Source organism: Cupressus sempervirens, chromosome 8 (genome assembly GCF_028749045.1).
Source record: "Cupressus sempervirens isolate cs-2001-9-10 chromosome 8, ASM2874904v1, whole genome shotgun sequence".
In the NCBI taxonomy this organism is placed as follows: Eukaryota; Viridiplantae; Streptophyta; class Pinopsida; order Cupressales; family Cupressaceae; genus Cupressus; species Cupressus sempervirens.
The window spans coordinates 332,936,701-332,962,278 of record NC_143125.1 but is presented as its reverse complement, the minus strand read 5'-3'; the positions used below and the strand labels follow the sequence as shown (position 1 = coordinate 332,962,278).

General features: G+C 35.8%; 1 pseudogene; it reads left to right on the top strand.

Annotated features, from left to right (window-relative positions):
* Positions 1-277: 277 nt before the first annotated feature.
* LOC149542705 (putative 12-oxophytodienoate reductase 10) lies at positions 278-24,740 on the top strand (annotated as a pseudogene).
* Positions 24,741-25,578: the final 838 nt, after the last annotated feature.

The window sequence follows — 25,578 nt, the reverse complement described above, 5'->3', positions numbered from 1 at the left end:
GCTCCTGTTGGCTACTCTGCAGGTGCCTCAACCCTCACCGCTCGCCGTCTCCTTAGGGGCACCTCCTCCTCTCCACCATCATCACCATTAGACTTTGATGACTCCTCCCTCTCCTGCATCACCTGCGCTCGCATCCTCCTTCGCCCTGCTCGGGAACTCTCCCCCTCCATCTGCCTACCACCTCTCCCCCTCCCTCTCCCTCTGCCTCCTCCTCCTTCGCCACCACCTACACCTCCCACTCCTGTAGGTGCTGCATCTGGGTGTGTGAACTGGGGGAATGGATGTCTCTGCATCTCATAAAGATACCCTAGATCAGCCCCTGCATGTGCCACATTTAGGTGATAATCCTAGGGAGTCGCCACTAGTGCTGCGGTATCCCAAACTGCTGTCTGATAGTCTAGCATCCGTAGCCATCCCAATCCCTCATTTATGCGGATCCGGGCATAGGTAGTGGTCTCTGTAATCACCTAAAAATGGTCATCTAGACTATTAGCCCCCTTTTCAATATTTTGGCTAAATTAATTTAATCATTTACCTAGACCAAATTGCTAATAATCAATTTATTTGATTATAACCTATAGTTTGACTATACTATCTTAAGTTCATTATTTGATTAAAAGAACATGTCCCCTTTTAATTAAATAAAAGATCTCATTCTTCTAACCCACTTAAAGTGCACACATAAAGTCCTTTTTCTATTTTGCAATTAAAAGAAAAGGCTTTGTGACTTTTGTCTTATATGACAAGTCAACTTATATTCTATTAGTTGACTTGTGTGTGCACATGGATCACTCCTCTTTTTGAATTCCACTATTGATCATCCACCATCTTCATCTTGATCTCTACCGTCCAAACATCTTTAAAAGGGAGAGAACTTTCCCCCTCAATCAATCCATCTTTTGAACATTGTTATGCTGCAGGTTTTCTAACAGGTTTCTTTGGAGCTTTGTGGAGAACTTCTATTTCTTGTCTACATTCTCTCATCCATGGCATCATGGCATTCTAGCTTAGCTTAGCTTTCATTTTTACATGTAGCTTAATCTCACATAGCTTAATATTTGGATTGTAACACTCTCATCCATGCTTAGAATAGCTGCACTTTTTATATTCATTCTAGTTTAATCTTTAGTTGCATTGCATTCTTGAGGAACTCCTTGGGACATTTGCATTCTTGCATCTTGTCTTTGGAACCTCCTATTGCATGGTTTACTAGTAAGAAGAGTATCTCTAAGGCTCATCTGAGAGCCCTTGAATTTGAAATACACTCTCTTTCACTCCATGGATAGGGAGCTCTAAGCCGACATCCAAGCATTCCAAACTCATGGAATCGTTTGGATAGAAGGGTTTATAGTGGGACACTTTCGAGTGTACATTTTTGGCGCCCACCGTGGGGCTTGAATCAAGTTTCTAGATCCATTTGCTTTTATTTTTCATCTCTAATTTTTTACAGCAGCATATTGGATCTAATCAAATGCTTTTGTAAAATTATCACTTTGGTTTTAAGGCCAACCCATAAGTAAATTGGTTTGAAGGCCAAAAACTTAGTTGGTTTAAAGATTTCATCATATCTTTTAAACCGCTTGGAGTTTGGTTTTGAAATTTTTTTTGCAGGTTGGGTATATTCTCAAAATGTCTCAGTCCAATTTGCAGAGCATTTTGACGTGATTTTTGGGAGTTAAGAGTTTTTCTTTTTTTTTCATAAAAAGTCGTTCCTGATCGCAAATCAGCGAATGTTTTTAAAAAACTTACATTTTCAGAAAGGATTTTCAATTATAATGGGGGTTCTTTCTTTTTTTTTTGAATTTTTAGGTCGTATTAAATATCAAAAACTTGATTTGATAAATTTGGCCTGTTTTGAAAAAATTGATCTCTAGAGCGCAAATGAAGAGATTTTTAAAAAAATTTTGCATTTTTGGAAAGCTATCTAATTTTTAATAGGGGTCTCTTCTTTTCATTTTCATTTTTGGATACAAAATCATAGTAAACAAGTCCAATCTTGTTGACTAGGTCAAAATCAAAGAGTAAAAATGAGAGCATTTGTGATTAACTTGCACTTTCTTTGCATGCACTTGGTTGGAAGATAAATTGAATTTTTGAAACAACTCACCACTTTTTATTGCATATTTTTATGTTATTTCATACTAACTTTTGGTGCTAACAAGTTGTGATTACAGGTTGTCATCCTTATGAAAAAAAAATTGAAACATTGCATAAAAAGAACACATGTCAAAGCTTCAAATGCGCAAGGGCTACTAACATTGTTTGCAGGGCTGCCAAAAGCATAAAAACCCAAAATTTCTTGCTTTTTTGTTTTCATGTGTGGCATTGAATAATTGTTCATTTTTCATAGGCACATAAAACTTGTGATTGGAGTCTTTTGGTAATAGGAGAGTATGCTCTTCACCCTTGTGGTGAATCAGAAATCTTGACTTGCCATTTGGTTTCAAAAGCAAGGGGTAACTGAATCTTCTTGGCATGTTTGAGAGAAAATGATTGGAATAGGAGAGTATGCTCTTCACCCTTGTGGTGAACAAAAAATCTTGACTTCCAAAATTTGATCCACTTTGTGTAGTTAGAATCCTTTAGAGGGCCTGCTCTCGGACAACCTGAGAGGAACGACCCAAGTGGGGACAAGTAAATTACTCAGCTCTTCCAACCCACTATAAACTCAAGGCTATCAAGGACACAAAACCTTGGTAGACGTAGTATTTATCTTTGCCTAGTGTTATCGCTTATGGGATTTTGACCATAGGGAGATCACTAGGCAAGAATGCTTAAGGTACTCTTGTGGTCACGAGATCGGTTACTCATCGCAAGGTGAGGTGTCCCATAATTGGGAGCAAGAGGAACACTATGAACAAAAGCCCTATCTAAACACCCTAATTTAGTAACTACCCTTTTTAGCCGCTCAACTTCTTGGTGCAAGGACCGATCCTAGTGGATTACTCGGATCACCCCAAGATTTACACTCACAATCTATGTTCCCTTGGTTATGCTTATGGAATTTCCATGACAAAGCCAATATCTCTTGTGGGCAACCACTTGGTGTGAGTTGAAGGAGCAACAAGTGTGGGCCAAGTTGTTGAGTAATGAACCATGTCCTTTAGGTACATATTGCTTGATGTGTTCTCGAATGTGGTATATCTGTGAAAATCTTTTGAACATACACATGATGATGATTCTAAGAATTTATTTTAAGACCTCACATATGCTTGTATCATGCAAGGTTGCTTTGTCCCTTTCTTGATTGTTTGAAGACTACTCCATGTGTCACTATCTTGCTTGGAAAGAAATTACTTTTGAACATCAAACTTGCTATGCTATCAATTATTGTCAAACTTTGTCAACCAAGTCAAAGCATCAAGTCTTAACATTTTTCTTGTTTTGCTTGCTAAGGGGGGTTTCATCATTTGGCTATGATTTTTTATGTCTCTAGTGCTTAAACATGCTTAAAGTGGTTCTTTGGTCTTAGTGCTCTAGTTCTTTTTGTCTTCATGGTCTATGTCTGCTTGCTAGTTATCCTTTTGCTGAAATGGTTGCCTTGATTTCTTGACTACACTCTTGGGTTAGAGAGTTGTTCACTTGTCACCCTACTTGCTCTATCTATTTGGTTATTTGGGCATCTTTCCTAGCTATTGACTTGAGTCATTCATGTCATAAGTTTCTTGGACATATTGTTTGACAAGTCACTTTAATCTCTCTCTACTATCTTGGCAAGTGAACACTCTACCTCCTATAGTTTCAACATCAAGTTATCCTCTAGGCTCTTTTATGCTTGGCTTTGCATCTAAAACTATGGGATCTAAACCTTGTGCTACCAAACTTCAACAAAATCTAGATGATCATGATATCCTCCATGCTTCTAAAGAGTTTCAGGATCTATATGCACAATACAAAGAACTAAAAGAGACAAATGATCTTTCTTACCTTCATCTCTCTAAATGCATGACAAAAATGAAGTCTAAACTTGAGAAAAGGTTAGAGGAGAAGATTTCATCATTACATGAATCTTCCTTAAGGTCTTTACATGCATGTGAGTCACCTTCTTTGAGATCATCCTCTTCTTCTAAGTCTACATGCTCTATTTCAAGACATCAAATGTCTTCTTCTTCTAGATCTAAAGACCTCTTTAGAGAACAAGCAAGTGATACCTCCTTTGAGCCTATGCTAAAATTTCATGATGGACCTATCTTTGACCAAGATAATGATGAAGACATGGATGCATACCATTCACATGAGAAACAACAAAAGGACTCTTGACATAATTTTAATAGAACTTTTGCTCCCTTGAAAAATTCTTATGATGACTCTTTGCAAAAACTTCTTAGCAATAAGATCATCATGTTACCTAAGTCTAGCTCATATGGAAACCCATTCTTGGATATCTATTGTGCTTATCATAAACATAATGAGCATATTACTTCAGATTGCATTGAGCTAAAACATAAAATCCAAGATCTTATTGATAATGGAATTATTGATACCTCTAGTGACTCATGTGCTGAGGATACTTCTCTCGAGCAAGATTATGTTGATGAACCTATGTCTAGTAGTGGCTCCATTACATCTTCCACTTCTTCCAACACTCATGCATCTCCTAACACTTCAAAGTTTTCCAACATGCCTCCATCAAAAAAAAAATCTAGTGCTTTCCATATGCAATATGCGTACCCTCAAGGGCTACCTCTAAAAGAAACTCAAGCTAACCTTGACTTGGTTGCAAACCTTTTCCATGCTACTAATCCTAAACATCCTCAACCTTCATGCACTACTATGCCTAATCCAAACACTACTCCATTCACTCTTCATTCTCCCTTGTCCTTAGAAGTGGCTCCATGTCAAGAGAACTCTCAAAAAGAAAAAGCTATAAATGTCAAGAAAGATCAAGATCAAGCACCTTTTCATCTCTTTCAAGATTTTTCCCCTCCATATCCTATATCTTATCCATCTCCTAAGTATGATGAAGACACCACTTCCATTATGTCCCTTGAGCTTACTAAAAATTATGAGAAAAGTTCTCTTCATATGCTATCCAAAGCTACTTGTCAAGATCAAAGCATCCCCTCATGTTCTACTTCTCCACATCCACTTCAAAAATGTGCTCTCAAGCTTCAAGTGCTTTTATTAAAATTTTTGTTCCTATCAAAGGTACTTATGAGTCTATTGATGGTTTGACCATGTTGCTCATTCTAAATATTTTGATATCCCTTCCCACTATCCCTTTGCATCTTCTAAATCTATCCTTGGTCCTTATCCATCTAAGATAAAGCATTCAAACCTTCCATCCATATTGGGGCCTTATGTTCCTCCATCTCCTACATTCACTCATAGCTCATTCCCTACCTCTCCTATAATACCTCAAGATCAACAAAGATACTCATCCTTGATGACTTTTAACCCATCTATAAATCTGAACCAGTCATATCATCCTTATTCATCCACAAATCCCAAGTCCTTTGGAAGTGAGAATAAACATAAGAATCCATTGAAACAGAAAGATCACTATGTCCCATCTAATCGACATGTGAATGCTAAGGAGAATACACAAAAGAGACCACAAAGGTCCACTACTCAAAGAGCTAAACCAAAGAAAATATGGGTTCCTAAATCCATCATTATACAAATGCACTCTCAAGCACCCAAAGAACAAAGAAAATCTAAAGCTATGTGGATTCTCAAGTCTCTTTCAAAAGACTTGAATATTGAAAATATTTCAAAGTTGACATTCACGCTTCCAAAGGCTTCCATTCCATCTTCTTCCAAAACTCTGCCTAAAAATATTCCAAAGCCTTCCACTCCACTTTTTTCCAAATCTCTTCTACCACCTCATACATCTAAATCTCAATCTATTTCATCCATGATTCCTCCATCATTCCAATACCCTTCAAGGTGTGTGTCAATGTTGATCTTGTCCAATATTTCAACTACCCTCATGAAATCCTCTAAAGCTTACACTTACTTTCTATACATGAACTCTTATCCTCAATATATTCTTCCTACTACCATTTCTCTTTCATCACCCTATCAACATCTTTGAGCATACCTTTCTATGGTCTTGTCTTATCATGACTTATCTTTCCTATAGGAGCACTATCTACATTCAAAAAGCTTGAGCTCTTTCTAAAAAAAAAAAAAAAAAATTTAAAAAAAAAATGAAAAAATAGAAAAAATGAAAAAAATGAAAATGTGCCTTGGTGAAAACCACTTCTTGTGGCACCTTGGTAGAAAAAGTAAAAAGAAATAAATTCATCCTATGGTGAAAACTACTTCTTGTGACACCTTGGATAAGTACCATGATGAAAACCTAGCAAACAGGCATCATGCGCAATTCTTCCATCATCCATCTATCCCCTCTGCTCTCTTTGATCTTGACAATGTTGAGCTATCTTTGCATATTGGCTATCTTATCCACCAGATTTTCTATAGTGCTCTCTCATTCACTCATAGCCTCTATCTTGAGCTTTATTCTTATTGCTCTATCCGATTGCTATACTATCTAGTTGACCCCTTGGTCTTGATCATAATAAATGAAAAATGGTTTTTAGATCTCTTGACATGTCTACTCTTTTGGACTACATTCTTCATGCTATCTCACTTGTTGGCTTCATTGATTATCCTACATGCTATCTTTCTCATTACTTCCATTGCTTATCCAAAATATGCTTCATATGACTATTTCACCTCTTTCCCTAGCTTGGGTACTCTTGAGGAGTCAGTCCTTGAGGATCACTTTTACTTGCTTCATGCTCCTTTTTCATCCATCTTTGCTTATCCATTGGCTTGTTTCTCCATCATGTACTATACCTTGCTAGATATTACGAGAAAATGATGTGATCTTGCTCGAGAACTAGTAATCTCTAAAACCTTTTAAAAAATCCAAAAAATCATATATGATCCTGAAAAAATCCTAAAAATTAGAAAATGTCCTAAAAAAATGATCATCTTAGTGAAAACCTAGCAATAGGTGCTTTGATGTATCACCAAAAAAATACAAAAAAATTGAAAAAAGTCCTGAAAAAAATTTGTCAAGTGGTGAAAACTTGGAAACAAGCACTACTTGAAATCGTTGCACCCATGTCTATCAGTCTCAATCACCTACTTTGCTACACATTTCCTAGCTTGGAATTGTTTCTTGTCCTCATCTCAGGGGCATAACTGTTAGAGTAAATAATTAATATTTAATTATTTATTCTATTGCTTAAGCTTACTTAGGTCATGCATTTATTTAATATTTTATATTTAATGCATGTAGTGGTTAGTTGTTGACAACTTGGGAGTTTTCTCCTTTTTTAGCATATTCCACTTTTTGTGGATATGTGCTGAGTTGTCATTTTTGTCTTCTACCTCCTTCCAGCTTGTTCTACAAGCTTCCTGGAGCTCTTTATATTCGGGCTCTCTCTCATTGTAATAATATTGATCATCATATCATTTCTTATTGTAAATACATTTCTTCTTGTGTTTGCATTATGATGGCTCTCATGTCCGTTTAAGGGTTTTGCCCATGCTCCATGCTCCTCCCCTTCTATGGCTTCTCTTTGACAGGTTCGCATGCAGGTGATCTTGGCGTCTTCGGAGTTGGCTTTCCTCAACTCCAACATGGTATCAGAGCCTTCCTGCTGCAGCTTCGTTGAAGAAATTTTGAAGCTGTGATTTGGAGTCACAAACCCTAGTTTGTTTGTGCAATTTTTCTTCAAATCAGGGGATCAGCAATTTTTCGGAGCACTTTCAGCCCAAACGGACATCACCATTGGATCCGAAAAGCCGTTTGCAGTCAGGATTCATATAAAACTTGTCATTTTTGGAGACAGGGCAATTTTGGCGATTTTTTGAGGCTTCCAGAGTCGCTGCCGTACGAATCGTACGGACGCAGAGCGAAAAAAATTTTAAAAAACGCATTTTCGGCAGCGCCGCCGCCGCGCCGCCTGCAGCGGCTGCAGCAGGCAGCGCCGCCTGCGAACCACCGCGGCCCGACCGCCTCCTGGCCGCCGCCCGCCACCGGCGGCGCCTCTCCAGTTCGCCGCCCGTCCGCCGCCCTCCGCCGGCGGCTCCTCCCACCTCCGCCGCCCCTGCGGCCATCTCCGCCGGTTCCGCCGCCCGCCAGCTGTACTGCACAGTCAGCGGAAGGTATCAAATCCGCGTGTGACACGTGGCAGGCGTGCAACGTGGCACATTGCCACGTGGCCCCTGCCACGTCATGATCCGTACCTGCCACGTCAGCTGCCACGTGGCTATGCCACGTGGCTCTTTTTTTTGCTGCGACGGTTGACGGGCCGTCAATTTAAATCACAGGATCTGCTGACATCAGCATGACGTCATCCCTATGTCATCAACCTTGCATGCACCTCTCCTGATTCACTTTTGGACCTACTTGTGGTTTTTTGGCCATAACTCTTGCATACGGAGGTATTTTTCCAATCCGAAAGAAGCGCCGGAAAGCTGGTTCCGAGACGGAGATTTTGGTGCAGGTATTTTTTGGTTTTGATGCTTTTTTATTGCTGATTTTTTCTGTTAAAGTCCGAAGTCCTATTTTTGACTCCGGCATGCATATCTTTTGCGTCCCATGCCTGTTTTTTGAAAACCTTATATTTCTGGAAAGCTGGTTCTGTGTACTTTTCAGAAATGTAGTCCTTTTTCTTTGTTTTTGGCTTCTTCTCTTTCTATCATAGTTTTGGCATTTTTGCTCTATGGTGGATATTTTGAGTGTTTTAGGCCCGAGGATCGTTTTCCTGGCATGGTTTGCTTTCTTTTCGGCTGTACTTTCTTTTGTTGCAGCTCTTTTTAAGTTCTGATCATTGTAGCTATCTTTTTGAAGCACTTTTCTTTTTCGCACTGAGATAAACTGTCACTTTTACATTCTGGGAGTCATGAACGTTGTTTTGAGTCAGGTGTACTTGCACTATTTCATAAAGCACCATGGGGGGGATTATTTGTTTGCTGTTTTAGGCATTCTCCCTTTGTCAAGTGAGTGTCCCTTCCACGACATTAGCCCATGCAGAGTCAGTTAGACCGTGTCTTTATCGGTGTCTGTACTTCTTTTCCTCTCTCCTCGTTCTTGGTTCCTTTGCAGAAGATTTTGGCTCACCTTCTCAGTTGCCTGTCATCACACCTCGTCTGCATTAAAGGGGGATTATGCTGTGTTCTAATGCATCCATGGTTCGATGGTTCGATAGTGTGAACTATGTATTCAGTGGTTGATCCTACATACAAGGCGATTGCAGTGGCTAGCTACCTATGCATTTCGGTGAGATGGATCATCTACCATATAGACATGCTCGGCTCGTGCCTTCTTCTTCCATGGAGGTTTCTTCAGATCAGCAGTTTGACAGATTTGCGACTTCTTCATGCTTCAGTGATGCTGCTTCTTCATGATCATTCCTTGTTCCTGTTTTAGGGGACATTTTCCCTAGTGGAGACTTCTTCAGCTCTTCACTGGGTTCTTACCTCTTTTTGGGGGAGGGTTTTTCCCATGTGGTTTTCTCTCTTTCCTCGCTTACAGAGGTTGCATTCTTCTTGCATTGTACTTGGGTACCTAAAATGGCCTCGTTGCCGGGACCCATTATGCATTCATCTTAGCTTTGTGAGCTTAAGACATTTCCCTAAGTTGCACTTAAGGGGGGGTGTTAGAGTAAATAATTAATATTTAATTATTTATTCTATTGCTTAAGCTTACTTAGGTCATGCATTTATTTAATATTTTATATTTAATGCATGTAGTGGTTAGTTGTTGACAACTTGGGAGTTTTCTCCTTTTTTAGCATATTCCACTTTTTGTGGATATGTGCTGAGTTGTCATTTTTGTCTTCTACCTCCTTCCAGCTTGTTCTACAAGCTTCCTGGAGCTCTTTATATTCGGGCTCTCTCTCATTGTAATAATATTGATCATCATATCATTTCTTATTGTAAATACATTTCTTCTTGTGTTTGCATTATGATGGCTCTCATGTCCGTTTAAGGGTTTTGCCCATGCTCCGTGCTCCTCCCCTTCTATGGCTTCTCTTTGACAGGTTCACATGCAGGTGATCTTGGCGTCTTCGGAGTTGGCTTTCCTCAATTCCAACAATAACTACTTAGCATTTTTAAGGTATTCTTATGCATTTGGATTTCTTTGACAACTCACAAAATAGTGTTTCTCAACACTACCCCCACCCACTTTGACATCAAGTGTTTTTCAACACTTTTCAGATAGTTTACCTACGGTCTTTGATGTCGCGATATTTCTCACTATCAGAATAAAGTCTTGAAGAAATGGCCAAGTGACTTACACACACACACACACTTTAACACTTAAACGATTGAGCTATGTTGATCTTTATCTACTTTGTGTGCTGTCTATGATCATTTCTTTGCCATGTGTTTCCTCCCTAATAGTCTTTCGAGGATGTCATTGACTAGAAGACTGGGGGCATGGGGCATGTCTTCTTGATTTTTGCTTGTGGGTATACTCTGTTTGTCTATAGTATTGTAAGCATTCATGCTTGTCCTATTCAACACTTTGACTTATAAATGTATCATCCTTGACTATTTTGCAAGACTGCACTTAGGGTTTATCCTGGCACTTATGCCTTGATACAAGTGTAATCTTACTAAATTAAACTTAGGGAATTTAATCGCGTAGTTATCTTGACTTACATGTCTTTGATGCTTAGATTGGATTTCCACATACCTATCTGATCTCAATCATATTCATATCCTCATAGTTTTACTAGTGATGGTTGTATGATCTCATGATTTCCCTAATAAATGCTCAATGATGAAATTAGAGTCTAAATGTTATGCGCTTCTTGCTGGTAAACAACATTGCATATTTGCATTTTAGGTTCATTTTCTAGATTAGTCTTGCATTCTTGCATATGGGGAGAGCTCTCTCTTCATCTTTTTTTGGGACATATCAGCTAACTCCTTTCATATATTTCTTTACTTTCTTCTTGTTCATGTCTTTTCACCTTCTTAATCTTTCGCTTCATCTCTTTTCTATCTTATCATCACATTATATAAATTTTTGACCTCTTAAATAATTTCAACATCCTAGATTCATTTTCGGGATCGAAATCCAAATTCGAGTTCATCTTGATGGTCAAAATTGTCTTTTAAAATTCTACTTTCTTCTGAGCAGTTAGCTGACCTTTTGAGGTCTAATCTCTTAATCATCACTGGGGCATCTTCATTTCTTCATGTCTTCATCATTTCTATACTTCATATCTACTTCAATTCACTATTTCATGTCTAAAATCACCTTTCTACTTGTTTCAACCTAATTTTTATGCTATATCCTTCAAGGTCAACTCTAGTCAAATTGGGGCATTTTATCAGTTTCTTATAGTCATTCTTGGGTTCTAATCATCTATCTGTCATCTTGGACATTGCTATATTCTAATTTTCTCATGTCTAGCTATTTGTTGCATCCCCTTACCTCATTTCAATTTCAATCTCGAGGGGGCAGAAATACTCTATCACTGATTGCTACAACTATCTATTTCTTAGGAGCATTTGTTTGATCTTCTCACTTGTTCTCGATCTATCTACTTTTCTAAGTGTTAGCATTCTTCTTGAATTTTGACATCATCTTTTCCTAGTGTTCAGTACTACCACTATCAGGTTGTGCATTCAGAACTTGCTATCTATTTTTGCATCTCATTCTTTGGAATCAGATATCTATATCTATCACTGCCTACTTGGCTTTCTATTTTCTTTGACATAATCTGTTCCCAGATCGATCATGCATTAGTCAAAGAGGGGCAAATTTAATCACCTAAAAATGTTCATCTAGACTATTAGCCCCCTTTTCAACATTTTGGCTAAATTAATTTAATCATTTACCTAGACCAAATTGCTAATAATCAATTTATTTGATTATAACCTATAGTTTGACTATGCTATCCTAAGTTCATTATTTTATTAAAAGAACATGTCCCCTTTTAATTAAATAAAAGACCCCATTCTTCTAACCCACTTAAAGTGCACACATAAAGTCCTTTTTCTATTTTGCAATTAAAATAAAAAGCTTTGTGACTTTTGTCTTATGTGACAAGTCAACTTAAATTCTATTGGTTGACTTGTGTGTGCACATGGATCACTCCTCTTTTCAAATTCCACCGTTGATCATCCACCATCTTCATCTTAATCTCTACCGTCCATACATCTTTAAAAGGGAGAGAGCTTTCCCCCTCAAAATCCTCATCTTTTGAATATTGTTATGCTGCAGGTTTTCTAACAGGTTTCTTTGGAGCTTTGTGGAGAACTTCTATTTCTTGTCTACATTCTCTCATCCATGGCATCATGGCATTCTAGCTTAGCTTAGCTTTCATTTTTACATGTAGCTTAATATCACATAGCTTAATATTTGGATTGTAACACTCTCATCCATGCTTAGAATAGCTGCACTTTTCATATTCATTCTAGTTTAATCTTTAGTTGCATTGCATTCTTGAGGAACTCCTTGGGACATTTGCATTCTTGCATCTTGTCTTTGGAACCTCCCATTGCATAGTTTACTAGCAAGAAGAGTATCTCTAAGGCTCATCTAAGAGTCTTCTTATTCTTGAAATATACTCTCTTGCACTCCATGGATAGGGAGCTCTAAGCCGGCATCCAAGCATTCCAACTCATGGAATTGTTTGGATAGAAGGGTTTAGAGTGGGACACTTTTGAGTGTACAGTCTCCACTAACACCACCTATCGCTCTGCAAATTGTCGCCATATGCGATTGATCACAAACCACTCCACAATGTCTATGCTCTGACCCACCAGCGATCTTTTATACCTCATGTAGTCTAACTCCCATGAATCTAACCACTGTTGACACTCCCGGTACGGTCGCCATGTGAATGTTGTTAGCTCATCAAACATGCATCGGTAATAGGTCACATCTCCACTATGCCTCTATGGGATGAAACCTCTATAGCAAAAAATATACGACTGGTTGCGCTCTCGTGGCTGCACTCGTGGTCGGATCACAGCGATGTGCTCCCAAGCCCAGATCTATGCTAACACTGCTCCACATGCCCATGACCCACCCTCATGGTATACTATCTCATGAAGCTCATGGTACATCTCTGCCAGTATAGAAGGCCCCCATGCCATCCTATGTGGTCGAGAGATCAGATCATATACCAGTCAACCCCATCCTAGTGGAAAGCCCTTCTAGCCTCGGTCTGTCACCAAGGCCTAGGCTACCAAAGAGCATAACAAGCTAGGCAAAGGATAATCATATCTGTAATCAATCATCAATCTCTCCCAACTTAGGTGACGGTCCAGAATGGTCACATCCTGGAAAAGCTCCTGCACTCGCGCTCGCCCCTCTGTCGAGGTCATATCATAGTACACTTGTGCCATCACCAAACTTAACATCAGTACACTTGGCATCCAACATCAAAATGGCTAAATCAACAAACTACTAACCAAGTAACTTACCAGATCGTTGTGGCATGGAACTCGCAGAATGTGATATACATCCTCCAAGGTAATCGATGTCTCGTCAATCGGTAAGTGAAAGGTGTTATGCTCACTATGCCACCTCTCTGCTAGTGCAGACAACAAACTATGGTTTTCCCAAATATGGGGCATCCGTACAACCCAACGCAAGCCCATAGCCACTAGCACAATCTTCTCCTCATCGCTCAAATACTCCACAACACACAAACCAACCACCTTGGGAGCTCTAATCTGTAATGCTGGGAATACCTCCTATTCAGGTAAAACAAGCAATCATTAGTAATAGTCACATGACGAAAAAAAGCATTAAGAAAAACAAAAAAAAAGAGTTGTGTGACACTTTTTTACATAAGGAGTGCAACATTTCACACTGCGTCGTGCGACATTTGGGTATGGCCGGGGCGACACATTTTTCTGAACAGTGCGATACTTTTTTTTGGAAAAAAGTGTCGCGCGACACTTTTTTCGAGTCCGTGTGATACTTTAAAAGTATCGCACAAATTTTTTTCAAAAAACTTAAAAACATGCGAAAAAGCTCACAAAAAGCTTGAAAAAGTGACAAAAAGGTAATTACTTACCGGCACCCCATATCGCTCTGGCCGGTTGTGCAACCGGCTGCACTTGAAACGATGTCGATGAAGAGGAATGTTTGCTTGAGCCATGATGCTATGTGGATCACACAAAATCTCTCAAATCACAAAAAGACAAATGAATAGTGAAAATGACACTTGGACCCTTTTATAGCCTCCAACCTCATTTTGACCTAATTTTCAAACTGCTTGGAATTGCGCAAAAATTGCACCCCTAGCTAATTTTGACATCTTGGATCCATTTTTGGGATCAAAATCAAAATTTGAGTTCATCTTGATGGTCAAAATTGCATTTTAAAAGTTTACCTTCTTTTGAGCAGTTAGCTGACCGTTTGAGGTCTAATCTTTGAATCATCGCTAGGGAATCTTCATTTCTTCATGACTTCATCATTTCTATGCTTCATATCTACTTCTATTCACCTTTTCACATCTAAATCCTCTTTCTACTCAATTTGACCTAATTTTTATGATTTATCTTTCATGGTCAACTTTGGTCAAACTAGGGCATTTTATCAGTTTCTTATAGTCATTCTTGGGTTCTAATCATTTATCTATCATATCAGACATTGCTATATCTCAATTTTCTCATGTCTAGCTACTTTCTACTTCCTCTTATACCTCATTTCAATTTTGATCCCGAGGGGGCAGAAATACTCTATTGTTGATTGTTACAGCTATCTATTTCTTAGGAGCATTTGTTTGACCTTATCACTTGCTCTTGATCTATTCGCTTTGCTAGATGTTAGAATTCTTTTTGGATCCTAACATCATCTTCCTAATGTTCAGTACTACCGCTATCAGGCTGTGCATTCAGGACTTGCTATCTATTTCTGCATTTCATTCTTTGGAATCAAATATCTATATCTATCATCACCTACTTGGCTTCGATTTTCTTTGACATAATGTGTTCCTAGATCAATCACGCATTAGTCAAATAGGGGCAAATGTAATCACCTAAAAATGGTCATCTAGACTATTAGCCCCCTTCTTAGCATTTTGGCTAAATTAATTTAATCATTTATCAAGACCAAATTGCTAATAATCAATTTATTTGATTATAACCTATAGTTTGACTATGCTATCCTAAGTTCATTATTTGATTAAAAGAACATGTCCCCTTTTAATTAAATAAGACACCCCATTCTTCTAACCCTCTTAAAGAGCACACATAGAGTCCCTTTTCTATTTTACAATTAAAAGAAAAGGCTTGTGAGACTTTTGTCTTATGTGACAAGTCAACTTATATTCTATTGGTTGACTTGTGTGTGTACATGGATCACTCCTCTTTTCAAATTCCACCGTTGATCATCCATCATCTTCATCTTGATCTCTACTTTCCATACAACTTTAAAAGAGAGAGAGCTTTCCCCCTCAAAGGATCAATCTTTTGAATATTGTTATGCTGCAGGTTTTCTAACAGGTTTCTTGGGAGCTTTGTGGAGAACTTCTCACTCCTTGTGTACATTCTCTCATTCCATCATATTAGCATAGGATCATATGGCATTCTTAGCATAGTTGCATGTTAGTTTAGCTTTCATTCTTGCAATAATCTCACATAGCTTAATATTTGGTTTTGTAATACTCTCATTCATGCTTAGAATAGTTGCACTTTGCATATTCATTCTAGTGTAGTCTTCATATTCGCATTTGTATCCTTGAGGGATTCATTGTAGACACTTGCATTCTTGCTCTTGTCTCAAAGAACCTCTCGTTTCATGGTTTACTAGCAAGAAGCTTATCTCTAAGGCTTGGATGAGAGCCTTCAAACTTGAAATAATACTTTCTTGCACTCCGTGGATAGGGAGCTCTAAGCCGGCATCCAAGCATTCCAACTCATGGAATCATTTGGATAGAATGGTTTAGAGCATGACACATTTCTAGTGTAAAATAATGAGTTTTTGTTTCATCAAAAAATTTAATGGGGATGACCATATATAAATTACAACAATCCCTAAAATTGTTGATTAAATGCCTTAGAAAAAAAAATTGTTCATGAAGGCATGGCTTGGTGGGACCAAGCCTATGCCATGTCTTTCCCCAAGGAAAAACCTAAATAAAATTTGTAGCCATTCCAAATTCCCACCTATGTCAACTAGAATTAGGCACCCGATTTGTAATTCAAAACTTGGGTGCCCAATTCAATTTTAGCAGCTGATAGAAATCGACACCTGATTGTTTGATCTACCCATTAGGCCCCAAAAGATGCCCCACACACCACTTTTCAATGATTGCAATGATTGAATACATAGTTATTCTATTTTCTTGTCTTCTTCTACAATATGTAAGTTGTTGATTCAAATTCAAAACCGGTGCACAAACATGGGATCAAAACAATGAAGAAAGAAGAAATTAAAAGTTCAAACAAATGAGGAGATTGCAACAAATAATGACCGTAAAGCACAATGTTAATGAGAGAGAAGACAAAGAATTAGAGAATTGAGCAATGTTTCAAAGGAAAAGATGTTGAGGGTACCATAATGGATGAAGAGGCTAAAGAAGAGAACCCATTACAAGGAGATTCAGGTGCACATTCTAATCAAACATTCAATACAGGTGTGTCTTCAAACCCTCAAAGTTTTTCTCATGATGAAATTGGTGATTTTTTAGAAGTAGGTTATGATTTAAATGATTTAGATTTTCTTCATGAGAATAGATTGTCAAATGATCATGCACGAAAAACTCTAATAGAAATGCATGTCCCAAAATAAATATCAAGAAAAATTGAAAATGAGATTCAAATCCCAAATAATAGTGAAAATGAAATGCCAATTGAAAATAACAATTGTATGAATGTAGAAATAGAAACACCAATTACTGAACAAACATGTCAGAATGATGCTAAAGTGCCTGAACATAATTTTAATTTTTCTAATGTTGTGCTAGATAATCTTGAGTGATTAGTTTTATGGAGACAAATTGGACACATGCTAATAGATTATATAGACATTTTTTTATAATAAGAAATTTGGGTTTCAATGTCAATTGATGTTGCAACTAATTAAAATATCTAAAATGTGAAAAGTAATGACAAGGTTAGGAATGTATTAAAAACCCAAGAATAAAAATGAGTCTTTAAAACAAGTTGTATCCACTGTTGCTAGTGTCTTTGATATTATCGGAAAGAAAAGTCGCTCTAAAGATAAGAATGTAGCACAACGAGCAATAAAAACAATAGTTAACAAATCAACAACTGACAAAAGATTGACTAGCAACATAAGTGGATATCTTAATGTGAATTGTAAGACTTTAGCAAGAGTTGTAAAGAGAAGGGTTAACTTTCAATGTGATCTAGCAAATATTTTGTGAACTTCTAGTGGTAGACTCCCAAGATGTGAAATGAAACTTACTAGTGAAGTCAAAAGTTTGATTGAAAATTTTTGGCATGATAATACAATAGTATCACCTAATTCAAGAGATGTTCTTAAATTGAGAGTTGGATCAAAAATATGTGATCCACATCCTAAACACCTTTTGGACATGACTCAAACTAAATTGTTTAGAAAATTTGTAGATGGTAAGGTGTTAACTATTACCATTAGTCAAAGATCTTTTGAAAAGTGTAAACCATGGTATGTGAGGATTAACAAGGAAAGAATCACATGTTGCAAAAATCATATTCAATTTTGTTACCATTATGATGTATTTTGATCTATACGTGGTACTATGCATAGTAAAGAAATGTTGCAAGAATGTGGTATAAAAATGTCACCTCAAACTTTAAAGGATTTTTATAAGCCACCTAATGATCAATACTTTCTTTTTAATGCATGTCTTTCTTGTACATGTGATATGTGTGGCAAACATTCTTTGTTAGATGAATGTTTGCATGAAAAAGCTTGACTACTTTTGGAAAACAATTAGTTGATGTAAAAAGATTCAAAACTATTGAATATCCATTGAAGGATGAGAAGATTAGAAGGTGTGATCTAGTTACAGATAAAGTTAGTTGTCATGCATTTATGTATGAGTTTGAGAGTGCGATCATACCAAAATATGTTAAACACTCTCAATATGCTAGATGGCTTGATGGACAATTTCTCATATGTAAGAATACATTTCCAATTGGTACTATACTTTTAGTTATTGACTTTGTAGAGAACTACACACTTACACCGCAAGATGAGGTACAACCACAATATTACAATTTAGTGCAAGTAATAATTTATATTCATATAGTTTATAGGCATACACCTGATAGTTCTAGGAGGATCAAAAAATATTGAGAGAGTAGCATTTTTATATGAGTGATAATAAACTTCATTCATCTAATTTTGTCCAATATTGTTTCAAGGTCTTTTATGATAATTTAAAAGAGAGACAATTCAAATGACACAACATTGGATATGGTCAGATAATTGTATACGACAATTCAAGAATGCTAGAATGTTCTATTGGTTGAGTAGGACACATAAGCAAACTAATATCCAACATGTGTGGAGTTTTTTTGAGGCTGGACATGGTAAAGGAGAACATGATGGTATTGGTGCATGCATTAAGAGAGCCCTTAGTAGAAAGCAATTAAAATTTGAGGAAAAAGCCAAATACAAAAATGCACATGAGATTGTTGAATGGTGTAACAAATATTTAATACATAGGATCAAGTGAGAACTCTACAATCAAACGTTTCTTCTACCTAGTTGAAGAGAAGAATATCCTTTCAAGATATGACTGTGATACAATTAGTGGGTTAGCTAAATGGCATTCATTGAGGATTTTAGGTTCTAACACTTGGACTATATGGACTAGGGAGCTTGCTTGTTTTTGTCAATTTTGTCTTGCATGTGAATGAGAAGAATACGAGAATACAAAATGGGTTGAAGATTGGCAAAAAAAATAATTAGCACCTACTAATACACATTTTCAAGATGATATAGTAAATGAAGGCTAGAATGTTTCTTTTACATCAAAAGACTATGATCGTATTTCAGGCCTCATACAACCTAGTATGCACAATTTAATTAGATTTTGTTGTGATCATGCTTCAATTTATATTATTTATTTATGTACATATCATTAATATAATTCAAGTACATACATGTCTTTAACATATTATTTATATATGTACACATGTGATTAAAGTGTTCATGTACTTTATCTTATCTTGTAGGATATATTTATGTTGTTATTGCACCTAATGATAATGATGAACAGATTGAGTATTGGCTAGCTAGATGTGTGGAACCTAAGAAAAAATTGATATGTCATCAAGTAGACGATGATGGTTTTGAGTATCCAATTGGGTCTATCGTTGTAGCTGGCAACTAGCTATGTAGAGACCTAACAAGAAGAAATGATTTACCAACATTTGAAAACTACCAATCTGAAAAGAAGATTTTACACTATTCTCATTTGGTTGTGGCAATGAATATCAAATTAGAAAGATACAAAGGGAGAGCCACCAATAAGGTATTATGGACAATTTCAATGGACGAGCATAAGAAAATCATAGATGCAATGCAAAAGAGAGAGGATGCAAATGGTACAATGGGATGACTACATTTAAATCAAACACATGTAAGTTCTTTCTTTATTGTGTTATTTTTATATATGTACTTATATAATTTAATTACATGTGTGTATGCATTGTCAATAGCAAATTAGAGAACTTATATATACTCATATTCAGGTCTCAATTACAATTTATGCAAATTTAAATGTTAAGGTGGATCGAACATCAACATCTTGTGCAATTACACATAGTGAGTACATACGAATTACACATATTTACATAGTTTAGATAGCTCATATTAATTTATGCTTTTATTAACATTTTTTTTTGTTTTACAATTTTATTTTGCAAGACCTCATTTGAAGAAATGTGTTGAACCAGTTTTATATTTTGAGTTCACTTTTATAAAATGTCATTGACATTGTCTTACATATATTGTTTTGGATCAGTAGTACCAACAAGAGCATTAGGAGATGTGATCTCATCTAGAGGTGAAGGAACCATTACTAAAGCAACAAAAGATAGAATGCCATCTGGAAAAGGAGGAACTATGGGATCTCCATATCTTTTCCAAAGAGCCATCCACATATCATACTATTGAATGAGCTTATTAATGACATGCTTAGTATCAGGACTCATATTTAGTATAATAATATCCCAAAGTATGTGAACAGGTGGTTGTTCTTTAGTGTGAGAGATCAGTTCGTTGGAACATAAACCAGGAAATACTTCCTTATGCTCACTTCTTAGATGATCAATGACTAAAGCACTCCATTTTTTATAGTTCCTTTTTGTCAATGGTGGTCTAATTCCAAATTGACATGTGAAACAAAACTCCTCCATGATATATATATATATATATATATATATATATATATATATATATATATATATGCAGCTCCCAAAGTGAAGAAATAAGTAATTAATCTCCCCTAATGTATGATTTGGGCACCCTATAGCCAATTTTCAATTTAGTGCCTATTTTTGAAGGCATTATTTCTATCCATGGAACCTATAATCTAATTTTAGATTGAGAAATAAAACAAAAAAACTGCACTTTCAAAAAAAGAAGAACCTGATTTGGAGTCTAGATGAGCCCATACTAAGCATTTGAACTAGCAAAAATTGAGATTTGTGAGTTGTAGAAAAGTTCATGATTATAGATCTCAAACCGCCTATACCAATGTGTAGATCATGAAATTCTACCCCAAAACAAAAAAAATTGCTCACAAAAAGTAGTCGGTATGAAGGAGATATCGTTGTTTAAAAATCACCTCTACTATTATTTTTCCTAAATCACCATGGTCGCACCTCCAAAAATTAAATGGCTCTAGATTTTGCCTCAAATGTTTGATTTGGATGAAACAAAATCCAATTCGGGGTTTTTTGACCTTCTAAATGTGATGCAAATATCTAATTTGCACTAGCAAGCTTCAATCTTCACCTGCAAATATCTCTTCTACTAGTCTAATGGCTAAAAAAACTTCTGGAAAATAATGCAAATCCGAAAAAAAAAATGTAGAGATACAGATGAAAAAGATGCAGATCTAAAAATTAAATGTATAAATCTCAAATGATCAATACCAATTTTTCAAATTGGGCCTTTAGGTTGTTGGTTTGCAAAAAAAATGTTGCCTCAATTTTGACTATGGCCTAGCATAGGAGAATTTATAATCAATTTTCACTAAATTGGCATTCCAAATGCAATGGCAAGGTTCACTTTGGCTCTAGACACTCCCAATTTCTACAGATTGGTCGAATCTAAGTTGAGGTGTTGAAGCAATAATGGTCTTGAATGGCTATGTGAAGAGAAATTCCCTAAGCTTTGATACCATATAAGAATTTGTCTTAGGGCAGAATTCACCCAAGACCAAGGAACTCAAACACAAGCACAATAGTAGACCAAAGAGAGTATGATCAGAATGACAATATATTAATTCAATATTCAATGAAAGTAAACTAGGAGTGCCTATATATAAAGGCCTCTAGAAAGCTTCTAGAATGCATAGAAGTTAGCAACATGGGAGTGTGAATAACTATGTTGTCTACATGACAGCTCAGTTAATTATGCAAACTCTAGTGTTGTAGTCACCATGTGTTGAATTAGAGTTGCTTATTCTAGTGTTGTCAACATGACAACTCATAAGAGTATGCAAACTCCTAAGTGTCTCACCTAAATAAATAATAAAATAATGAAATAGCCTAAGTAAATTTAAGTAAAGTGTAAATAGTAAATACTTATTTACATCAATAGTAATAACTATATATAAAATAATTATATAATAAATAATTATTATTATTTAATACTATATAATAAATTTTAGTAACTATATATAATAATTGGTCCCCACTCTCTTTACATTTGAATTTGGCACCATAATTTGGGAACATAAATCATATACCTATTCCCAAATTAGATACCTGTTCTCAAATCGGATATCCGTTCTCAAATCAGATACCCATTCAAGCAAGGTATTACATTTTTGGTTTGGTACCAGGATGGGTGGGAAAAAGGTTAAAACATATTTTGAAACACTTGTAGGCATTTCAAAACTAAATATTTTTCACATCGTGACTTTTTGGCACACCATGATGCTGCACATACCCTAAATATATACTATATATTTAATATAGACCGATATGTATCAAAGTGTTTAAGTTTTTCATGATTCATCTTTGATTCAAATTAAAGTTTAAAAAATTCAATGCCTCAATACATCTAGGCATATATTAAATATAGAATATATATTATGTAGTTTTACAAGCAAGGACATGTAGTCCAAATTTGTTAAATTTTTGACAAATGTTGAAAATGAGTAAACTTATTTAAATCACCTTGGTGGCATTTTATTTTCTTATTAAAGCACAAAGTAGGATTTGTAGTAGATGTTAGAGGTTTTTGTATTCTGATGGATTTGTATGCAAAGTGTGGATTTCCATCAAAGCACCAATTGGACATGTGATCCATTTTCATGCCTCAACCAAATATGATCTCATGGTTTTTAATGCTTTCACAACTTGCACAAAACAAATTTTTTGAAAGGCTAAAGAAACCTTAAGAAAATGCATTGATAGGTATAATCTTGAAGAAATGGTTTCAACTTCCATGATCAGTGTGTGAAAATTGTGAAAATACAAAGATCATGTGAGATGAGGCAATTGTGTACCATTAATGAGAAATTTGAGACAACCTTGAAGGATGTTATTTTGAAATATGGTTTTGTTTTCTTTACCAATTATGAAGATGTTAAATCAGTTTGAAATTATGCAAAGAGACATAATTCTTTAAACAACACATTAAGATTTAATTTTTATACAAAAAAATAAAATAGTCAAAATTGACTTATTATGACACAAATTGGCTTCATGATAATGAAATAATAAGACTATAGTATGTGCAAGTTCTCAATATTTAAAAGTATAATCTTTGGTTGAAAACTACTTTTTCATTTCCAAGGGGGTAATGATATTGCACCCCATTGTAATAACAATGCACAAAAAAATGAGATGTTTTCATTTGGAATGAAGAATTTCACTAGGTGGCAGGTTATTTTTGATAAGGATGAGCATAGCTGAACATTTTCAAAGGAGTTTTAACTACAAAAATGGAAATCTTTCATCTTATAAGATATTTTTCTCAAAATAAAAATAAATTCATCGTAGAGTGCAAAAGGTGTAAAATGAAGGTGGATCAAGTCTCTATGTAGAGAGTGAAGAGTGTAACGTAATGGACAATCAATTTTTACGCCGAGAGGCGTTCTATACAATGGCAGCACAAATGCCCAGCATGGGAATATGCCAAGATTCCTTGTCAATAAAAAAGATTTGGGAGCAGTTACAAACTTCCAAATTAAATATTAAAAAAGAATTCTCGAAATAATAGCTGGCCGAAATAATAGGAAGCCAAATAGAGGTCGAAATAATAGGCCCGAAAAAGTAGGGCCCGAAAAAGTAGGACCCGAAAAAATAGGGCCCAAAAAAATAGGGGCGAAATAATTTTGCATGCACATTCATGCTTATTTTTTGCAGGGAGTGGGGCAATTTGAAACAAATTCGTGGAATGTGAAGAGACATCTGTTGGGGGATATGAGGAGCCTCTCAGAAGTTATAAAACCAAGGCTCCTCATTTCATTTTCATTTTATGTTTTTGCAGGAAGGAAGAGGTGGGGGTTATTGGAGGATTAGATTGGAGTTTTTGAATAGGAGTAAATTGAAGTTTTGGAGTAACATTTTTGCAGGTGAGATTTCTATTTTTTATTTACATTTTCATTTAGATTTAGATGTAGATGTAAATTGAAATTCAAAATTAGTTATAATATTCTACTTTGATTTAGATTTCAGTTTTAATTAATTTCAATTTCGTTGGCTCTCCTCCACAACAAACAGTGTATTCTATATTTAATGGGTGCAATGGAATCCAAATTATCAGCCTAATGGCCAATCTCCAGTTTCCTCCACAAGCAAACCAATCTTTGGAAAGATCCCTCTTCTGAACCGAAAGGATGTGGTAGATTTCTCTCCTCCCCGGCCTCTAAAAACAGAGGAAATTCCCAATATAGTTGCTGATTTTCGAAATGCTGCCAGGAATGCAATAGATGCAGGTATGTTTTTTTATTCTAATCTATCTTGGTTTGAAGAAGAGAATGTTCCTTTTGTTGACATAATCAGTCCTTTTACGAACAGGGTTTGATGGTGTTGAGATCCATGGGGTGCATGGGTACCTTGTGGACTAGTTCATGAAGGACAGCGTGAATGATCGAACAGATGGCTATGGCGAAACATTGGAGAATCGTTGCAGATTTGCACTTGAAGTTGTGGAAGCAGTGGTGGATGAAATCGGAGCAGAGCATGTGGGAATTCAGCTTTTTCCATTTTCGGATCATGCAGAAGCGTATGACTCAAATCCAGAGGCACTAGGACTTCACATGGCAGAGGCTCTGAATAAATATAAGATATTGTACGCTCATTTCTTTGAGCCCAGGATTGATAATTCACAGACAACGATAGCGAGTGAAAAGAGCCTGATTCCCATAAGAACAACATTCAAGGGGACATTTTTGGCTACAGGGGGTTATGATCGGGATGATGGTAACGAAGCTATTTCTAGTGGCAAGGCAGATTTGATTGCTTATGGCCGACTGTTCTTGGCAAATCCAGATTTGCCAAAAAGATTTGAGGTGAATGCGCCCCTCAATAAATACCACAGAGAAACATTCTATACTTCTGATCCTATTGTTGGATACACAGATTATCTATTCCTCGAATCTTGAGTGCTTTTGATATGTCCAATGTAATCATACCTTCTCCAGATATTTGCAAGCCAGAGTTCTCATTCAATTTTCAGACAATTTATCTTGTGTTAGAGATCAATCGATTTTCAATACCATGAAATATGATAAGTAAATATTGGCAAACTTTTTTAAAGAGGAAGATTCATTTGCGTTGACCATTTTTGTCTTCTAAATTTAAATTTAAATTAGGGTTCATTGAAATATCCGAGAAAACATAGATGGTATATCTGAACTTTAAATATTGAATATAAAATTTATTATTAATTGTGATTTAAGGATGTATTTAAAGTACGAAAATACATGTCGTATTAGCCGTTTTTACACCTTTGAACTGTATAGATGGGCTAAAAAAATTGTAAGAACAAATGAATTGATAGGGTAAATTTTTAGAGAACTATCAATATGACAAATAAATTTATTATTAAACTATCAAAATTTGTTATTAAACTCTCAATGTTTGTTATTGTTATAGGCAACTTAGTATTTTATTTAATATACATAAATGTGATTTCATAATATGTATAATATATATATATGTATGATAAATATATAATATTAATATGTTTCTTTTTCTTTTTTTCCCTTTATGTTTATATATGTTTCTATTTTGTATTTGATGATTGTATATTTATATTAATTTAGAAACTTGTTGAAATAGAATATAGTAAATTTAAAAATTTGTTTTTAGCAATTTACAATATTAGATATATATTTTTATATATAATTATATTATTTAAAAATCTCTTAAAGTAAATATATGAACTTAGAAACTTGCTTCTTTTATTTGAAACTTTTGTATAGATTACTAATTTATAAT